The sequence below is a fragment of the Sinohyriopsis cumingii genome, chromosome 8, assembly GCF_028554795.1.
Source record: "Sinohyriopsis cumingii isolate HCF-2022 chromosome 8, ASM2855479v2, whole genome shotgun sequence".
Taxonomy (NCBI): domain Eukaryota; kingdom Metazoa; phylum Mollusca; class Bivalvia; order Unionida; family Unionidae; genus Sinohyriopsis; species Sinohyriopsis cumingii.
The window spans coordinates 124,749,491-124,758,443 of record NC_142968.1 but is presented as its reverse complement, the minus strand read 5'-3'; positions in this window follow the sequence as shown (position 1 = coordinate 124,758,443).

The following is an 8,953-nucleotide window of genomic DNA, read 5'->3' as shown; positions in this document are numbered from 1 at the left end:
ATGACTAACTATTAGAAGGTCCCATCGAGAGTAGCAAAAGCGAGGGTTTCCTATCCTCCTCCCTTACAGGAATTTGCTAATAGCCCTTGGACAAATCCAACTTCGAAAACAATTTCGGTTTCGAGACAGAAGCGAAAATATGTTCTGGGTCAAGTAGCATTTCGACTTGAAATCACGTCACCTGATTCAGCTTCCGGTAGTCGACACAAAAACGTAGTGCGCCATCCTTCTTCTGCACTAACACTACAGGAGAGCTGTACGGAGAATCGGCGGGCTCGATTACTCCCAGAGGAATCATCTGCTCGATCTCTTCTCTTACGACTTGTCGTTTCGCGTGGGGCAAAGGGTAGGGTTTCCGGGTGTTGAATTGAGAGTGGGTTTCCGTTGCCTTTCTCGTCGAGTCCCGAAAACGTTTACGATATGTTGAAGATGGCAAAGAAAGGTCTTCTTGTGCGAGTTGTAGTCGTCAGCTTTTCCGCAGCTACATTATGGTAAACTTTGCGAGCTGCACCTTGCAAAAAGGCTGAGACGTTAGTCGCCTAATGTCGCTCAAGACTTTTATCAACACACGCGAGTTTCTCAAATTGCACGAGTAAATCGTCAATGGACTCTTCTTTATCTGTACCATTCGATGGTCGATAATCGATCGTACTTTCCCTTTAGAATTCGTACTGGAGTCGTCCCATTCGGTGGTCCTAGCTTCTACCCTTAATTTCTCCATTTTGGTCTCAGCTATCTTGGCCATCTCAGTCTGTGTCTCTCTGTACGCTGATATCTTCACCAGCTCCAGCTCATTCTGTGTTTCTATGTCCGCTGCTGTCTTGGCCAGCTCCAGCTCTCTTTTGGCTGCTTTTTCGGCCGTCCTTGCCAGCTCCTTCTGGGCCTCTCTTTCGGATGTCTTTTCGGCACGACATTCTTTGGTTCTCATCTCTATGAACGCTGCTAGGTGATCTCGCTCGTACCCTAAATCTTCCGAGCCCATGGCGCGATATTCTTTAATCATCTGTCTTTCAGTAAACATTTTCTGATGATACTAACAGTAAGTGATACCTTGTTTCGACTTGTTAAACAATTGACAGATGTTACACGTTCCTAACCCAATAATTACCTGTTGACAATAACTAACTTCGCTCAGGTAAAATATTTTGCCCGATATTTGCTTGACAATTACTGCAATAACTGAAATCTACCAAGCATGCAAATATCAAAATATAACACACACAAGTTGGAAAATCATAAATATTTAAATACACAGGATGGAAAATATCTCACAACTTTTCACTAATACCTCCTCATAACTAATACTTTAGGTCGTAAAGATAATATTTATGCCCAATTCAGATCCCCGACAAAGCCGCCACTATGGATTGACAGGTTGTTATGCCGCCACTGTGGTAGGCGTGTTATGGTTGGGGTGGGGGGTTCCCAATATCTTATTTGAATTATTATAGAAGTCCCACCCAGGCTCGATTTTGGTTGGAAGTTAAATTAGTGAAAGATAGATGTAAAGTTCCGAGCCCCCAGTAAGCAATACCGACGGTTAAATGACTGAACATACAAAAATAGTGAAATTCAACGAGTAACAATTTAATGACAATTCAATAGTCAAATGTTTAAAATGTCCCAAGTAATCTCCTTCCGCTCGACCCTGTGACAGCCTATTGCATCATTTGATTAATAATGTGAGATAGCTTTCCACTTGTCTTTATATTCTACTCACCTGTGTATTCTTCTCTCCTATTCCTGCAATTCCTTCTCCTCTTCCTCCCGACTTTCTCCAAATTCCATCTCCTCCTCGACGTCTCTGTCCTGCTCTTCGTTCCCACTTCTCCTCGACTCTTTTTCCTCCTCCTCCTCTTAGCCCTCTCATTTCACACTACACCCAGCCTATCATCAGATAACGGCTATTCAATTTCTTCGGTCACTCATTCATTCCCATCGAAATACTAATACGTTCTTGCATGGTAAAACAACGTCGTAATAAAAGCACGGTATCAATTACTTCTCATACATACCTCAATAAATTGCGTCACATCAGTACATATTCCTAATCCCATTATACTAAACAATATCACAACAATCAGACACATTCTTGACATTACAACTCATACAAAGTACAACAAATATTAAAATCTCCATGCTCTGATATATCCATACATCCATATTAACTAATCTTACACACTTCAACCATTTTCCAAATTCACAATTCAAGCATATGTAAATTCTAACATATCACATGAATAAATGCACTAGTTAACTACGAAGTAACTTAATAGCGAATTACAAAATTAATTCTGACCACAGCTAACAATTTACATAATTCTCTACATAATAATCAAATATGTCTGTAAATGAACACTACAAAGGTAATTCTACGTACTGAACAATCCTATTAATTAAGTATACATACTACACATAATTACAATTAAAATGCCGTAATAGTCTGCAAAAATCGAGCAAATAACTTACTGACCTTTACGAAGTTTCGTCTTTCCTTAGAATCTCCTCTCGACGTTTTACCGTCAAATTACGAGAGGTTTCCTCTGAGTAACCCTATATTGCTCAGATATCTTCCTAGGCGAGACTAAATTTTCGCTTGCTAGTTAGATGCTATAATTCGGATCGAAATTGTTATCAAAATTCCGATTGGATGTCGCTTTGACCCGATCCAATCAAGCCTAGCCGACAGTGTCCTTCTCGCTGTCTGTCCACGTGGATACAGATTTAAAACACGACCCGTTTCGCCCTCGCGGTTCCTCTGATCTTATGACTAAGCTGTAACACATAGGTGGGAAGTCGCGCGATCCAACGCCTGTGCCGATTCAAGATGCCGGATCTTCTCTCTGGTCACGGTAACCTCGCGTAAGAGATTAGCTCTAGCCTGCAGCAATGTTTAGACATCAAACCATGGCTTGTAATAATACCTTAGTTTAAACACGACTTACAAACTGGGGCTGAGCAAACATGGCATCATAAAAAGTAAAATACCAAAATTATAGAATAATGAAATTTCCAATTAAATTAACTAAACTAGGGAATATTGTTATTTAAAATAAAGATACCTAAACTATAGATAAATGTGTTTGTTTTTAAAATTCCAATACCAAAAATTATATAATAATAAAATTTTAATTTAAATATGAAACCATAGAATAATGTTATTTTGGTAAAAACACCAAACTGTAGAATAATGGTATATTTATTAAAATATCAAAACTATCCAACAATGTTATTTTAATTTAAAATATCAAAATATATAATAATGTTATTTTAAATTTACACTGTTTAGATAACTGTCAGACTTAGATCCAAGCTTCTAAAAATGGGTTTATGAAGACGTTGTCAGGGTTTGAATCTAGCATTTGCTCATTAGTCAGAGAATAGTAGATGTCACTACAGATTAATATTGGTATTAGTCTAGTGAGAGTTAGGACAATTTCATTTTAAATTTAATTTCGACAGAAAGGGTGGGGACGGACCGCTACCTTCTGAATCTGCAAGGATAGTGATTATTTTTCCACTGATTGTAGTTACAGTTTCTTTGAACAAAACACGCCTAAGCACGCTTTGATAGCGAATCTGTATATACCTCTAATCATGATTTGACAATTAATATTAAAACCTAAACAGAACTTGCTTAAATTGGTTTAGTGCAAAAATGATAAAATGACATTCTAAACCAAACTGTTTGCATAAAACCAATTTCTAAGAGATATTTTTAATTTGTTTGGCTTTGTGAGTTATTAAGTTTTTTTTTTAAAACTTATTATCATTATTATTATTATTATTATTATTATTATTATTATTATTATTATTATTATTGTTATTAGTGCCTATAATTTTTATTAACACTATAATTACATGTACATCGTTTCATGTTGCTATTCAGAATTTCAAGGCCGATCTACACTTCAGAGTCAATATAAAAATAAAAAAAACATTCAACCAGCAGTAATAGCCTCCGTTTTGATTTCTAACGATCAATATCAGGAGCGGTAGCGGGTCCGAAACACATATTGTAAAAGGGGTACATCAGTGAAGATTCATTCGTAAAATTTATTATTCAATAACGAATTTATTTCCCAAATTGCAACATCAATAAAACTGAGGTGATTGTTTCTGTATTAAGACGTTTATAGGGCCAGTAGTCGTCTGATCGATTATCTGAATCGGAGAGAGAGAGAGAGAGAGAGAGAGAGAGGTAATTTACATTTGTTTGCAAACTTTGTCCATCCTAATAATCAATAGTTTAAAAAATCTCGTACATGCCATTAATTAATGATATAGTATTGCTTTGTAATAAGAATTCAAGAAATGTTTGTATTTCTGTCATTTGATATAAGACAGTCATAAAGCAAATCCTATAAATTGCTGTTCTGTACGTAAATAAATTCAAGTATGTGATGGTTAAGTTCGAAAACAGCCGTTTTTCAATTGTGACTAAATTAAACACTGTATTGCCGTTATACATGCAAAGCATAATCAGCTATAAGATCGATTATTCCAGAACTTTTTCATGAACAATATATATATAGTACTTTGGTCAAATATATATATATATATATATATATATATATATATATATATATATATATATATATATATATATATATATCTTTATATTTATTTATTTAACTGGTCAGCGATACAAGCACAACGGGATGCCGTCAAGCTAGTTCGATCGCATGTATGCACTCGTAATATATCCTTCAAGATAATATTTTAAAGGTTTTCAAGGGCACATTCACATTATCCTACACAACATATATTTATTCGTGATTATTATTTTACAGTTCTTGAGTACATCATATAATCTAAGAGAACTAAAACAATATCTGGGGTTTGGTTGAATAAAAGAAAGTTGTTTTTTAATTAAAGTTCATATTCTCTTTCAGAGCTTCGGATAGACCGGCTTCTGCTATACCTTGTAATATTGATGGGTGTTTTGTTAATTACTGGTTTCTGCGTCTGTATTTTATGGACATTAGTAAAAAGATAATTATAATTAGAAAAATGACCAAAGTACTAAGACCTAAGATGCAAAATAAATGAGCATTTTAGCATAAAGCTAAGCGTATTGTAACAAATATATTAGTATTTGCTCTTTACAAAGCATGATGAACTAAACCAAATCCTTGTAATATTGGTTAAAATAGCCTGATTATATATATATATATATATATATATATATATATATATATATATATATATATATATATATATATATATATATATTAATTGCGAGTTAAATTAAAGGGGTAGGCATTTCTAAGAAAAATGTCATACTGCTGTTTTCTTATACAAACTTGAATAAATAGTTTTAAAAAAATTTGTAGTTCATATTTTGACTGAGTAAAAGATAATATCCCTTTTCAAGAGAGGGAGAGAAAATCCATTGCAGGCAAACCCGCCAGAAGAGCACTGGACAATAATATGTAACGTGGGTGGGAATCTCAACACAGCGCTGGAAACTAAAATAGTTAAATTAACGTCCCACCTCCACTTACCAACATATCAGTTGCCGAAGTGAATACACGGGAAGCATCACCACCTTTACAAAGGATGAAAGTCGGTATGGAATTCGATGGTTACATCCATGCGTTTCATTCCGATCCTGTAAATACAAACTTTATGCCAACAGGTGATACGACAGACGTTCAGTGTAATCCTGATATCTTTACTGAACATGGCAACTTGCAAAATGATGACTGGAAGGAAAGGTGCAGCTCGCAGAGATATTCCAATTTTGCTTCTTGAAGGTGAAATTAACCTTAATATCAGGTTACGTGGATTTTAGAACTATATATGCTTGATATGACTCTGACAATGGGAAAGTGATAACAATCTGGAATGAAAATGAATTCCAATCTATATTGTTGGAATGGTACACAATACACGCAGATGTGTACATGTGTTAGTTGCTCTCATTAATCAATATCATAAAGAAATATACGCGTGTAAATATTGGAATGACAAGAGTAGGCGTCACCCCCATACCTGTATATGTCGATACATTTTAATATTGCCGCAAAATGTTAGCATTGGAACATATTGAATTTGTTGACAAGAACAGTGGTATATAAAAGGTTACACGAATTACAGCCTTTCAAAGCTGTATTCTTCTGAGTGAATCTGCTAACCCTTTGCCGAATTTTGCCAAGATCCTGGAGCTAGAACATGCTTTGCTGAGACTGCAGAAAGATTTGTGTACTATGTATCGGATATAAAACAAGACATTTAGCACTTTAAAGAAGTGGCTCATAGCTTTTTTGCAAACAAAATAGTAACGTGACCTTAAATGAGAACAAAGAAAGCAACACTCCGATGCAAAGTATATTTATTTCTCTCAGCAAGAAAATACATGACATAATAATATTCAATAGAGTTAATTTGCACTAAGGGGAAGACTTTCTTACCTTTTTTATAATATTGAATGAATCTATCGGACTTGTGGAGACATTAAATATGTTAACAGAACCTCAGTCGTTTTCTAATAAACATTGTTTCAGCGACAAATAACACATTTACCCTGATTCAAATGTTTACTTAATAACACGATGTTAATTAAAATGTACAATATGTCTGATCAACTAAGTGATTTGAAACATCTATGTCTCTCTCGCTAAAAATATCTGGGATATTGTAGTTTCAAACTAAACAAAGAGAAATATAAAAAAAAGACTAATACCGAGCCAGGTGGAATATAGGGGAGATGTAAATACTGGTCATAAATTAATAATGATCAATGTATTCAAACCTGGTCATGCAGTTGAATGCATTTGTTTGTATAATTTATTTTTAAAAATGCATTTCCACAATGTTAAGACTGAGAAGTATATTTGACTACCATACACAATGGGTAATATTTTAGTGGCTTATATTGTATGGGAATCGTGTAGATTACACTCATGGATGTCTTAGATAGTATGGTATAGGAGTATAATTTTAAAAGTTCTACTGAGTGCGGCCACCACCATCACCAATTAAAATAGAATAAAGGAACAGGAAAACAAGAGCAAAGAAATGATACCAAGAAGAAGAAACGATTAGCAAACCGCCAAGCCGTGAACAAAGGAATTGAACAGAACAAAGGAACTATCAAACAAAGGAACGATAGGAACACGTAACAGAAAACAAAGGAGAGACTTCTAGCAGAGGAGCAGACTGGGTTAGGACAAAAACAAAAGATAAGTCATCATTCAATTCTATATGCAATTTAAGTAGAAGAATGCAAACTAGGTCCAAACAAATGGCTCTATTCAATCCAAACACGCAAACACACAAACCACCAAACAACCCTATCAATAAATCAGTAAAAATATTGGATGTATCACAACTCCAAACAGCACCAATAAAGCATGTAAAACAAGCAAGATTAACGCAAGTAGTACCAACCACAGCAAACTCGAATACAACCAACATCACACTGGGACCCCAAATTCTGGTCTCAAACACAGACCAAACAAACCACAAACCAGCAGACATAATTAACACAGCCCCACCCCACCAACAGAAACTACTAGAAATACAAAACTACACTCCAGGGAACAATATAAATACAATGCCAATACTATCGCCAATCCTTTTCAAGGAAGCGGAAAAACCAAACACAAATGAACATACAGACACCACTATTCCAAACCTAACAAATGAATCTGACAGTAACCTACATACCTTAAACTCTCCACAATTAGACCACATTACCATAACCAGCACCCCAAAATTCACCAAAAATGAAATAACCAATTCTAGAAGCATGCAAACAAACCAACAACAGGAAATCAAGCAAACAACAATAAATAAAAACATTAGGAAAGAAACTAGACACTCAAGCCAAACTCCTGGACTATCTGGGATAATAACAGCAAGGGAACCACCAACCTATGGGAACAAATCCAATGAATTAGACACTACAAAACGACCCAACAGCATCACTAATATGGCAACCCAAATACCCAAAACAAACCAAAACACATACCTAGGTAATGGCAAGGGCCCGCTAAAACCCCAAAACAACCCAAAAAAAAGTAAGGTTAATTCAAAACAGGAAATAAAACAACAACATAACCCCCAAACAAAATGTACAGTTATCATTCCATCGAACACACCATATACATAAGCAGCAGGTGCAACATAATTACTAGTCTAAGTACCAATAGTATTATGACAGCACTGGCCAAAATTCACACTGGACAATTCAAACTGATAAGACCAAGGAGAAACTACCTCATTGTCCAGTGCAGCACAATTCAACAGGTGGAAAAATTCATCCAAATTGAAACTATAGGAACAATAAAGATCAAAGTAGAGAGACACCATAGCACTCAGAGGAAACCACGTGTCACTTCGAACTCCAAACACAGTGAAACCACAACTAATCTGGCTGAACCCACTAGAACCACTATTTTTAAAAAAGTAATAGCACTAAACGGATACAACAAGGACATAAGCAATGAACTCCTACTTCATAAACTCACAGCAAATGGAACACAGGCCACCAAAGTATATCGTATTAAAAATCACAAGGGACAAGGAACAAACAAAGCAGTTATAGAGGCTACCGAGCCAATACCCTCAATAATAAAACTAGGACAGTCAGGAGTGTACCATAAGCTTGAAAACTACATAAATAGGCCAAAATTTTGCACCAAATGCCTGCAATGGGGACACTATGCCCTCAGATGTAGATTCAAACCATGATGTAAGTACTGCGGAGGTCAACACAAAGGAGAATGCCACACAATTAAACAAAAATGTGCTAACTGTAAAGAAAACCATTATCCTAGATCGGCAGAATGCAGATTTGCAATAAAAGAGAAACAAATAGTAGACTTAATGAAAGAAAAACACCTCACCTACCATTCTGCTAAAGACATTATTTGTAAAAACAACCCCAACACACCAAAATCTACCTCTGAAACAATCAATGAGCACCAAAACTCTCCACGCAGAA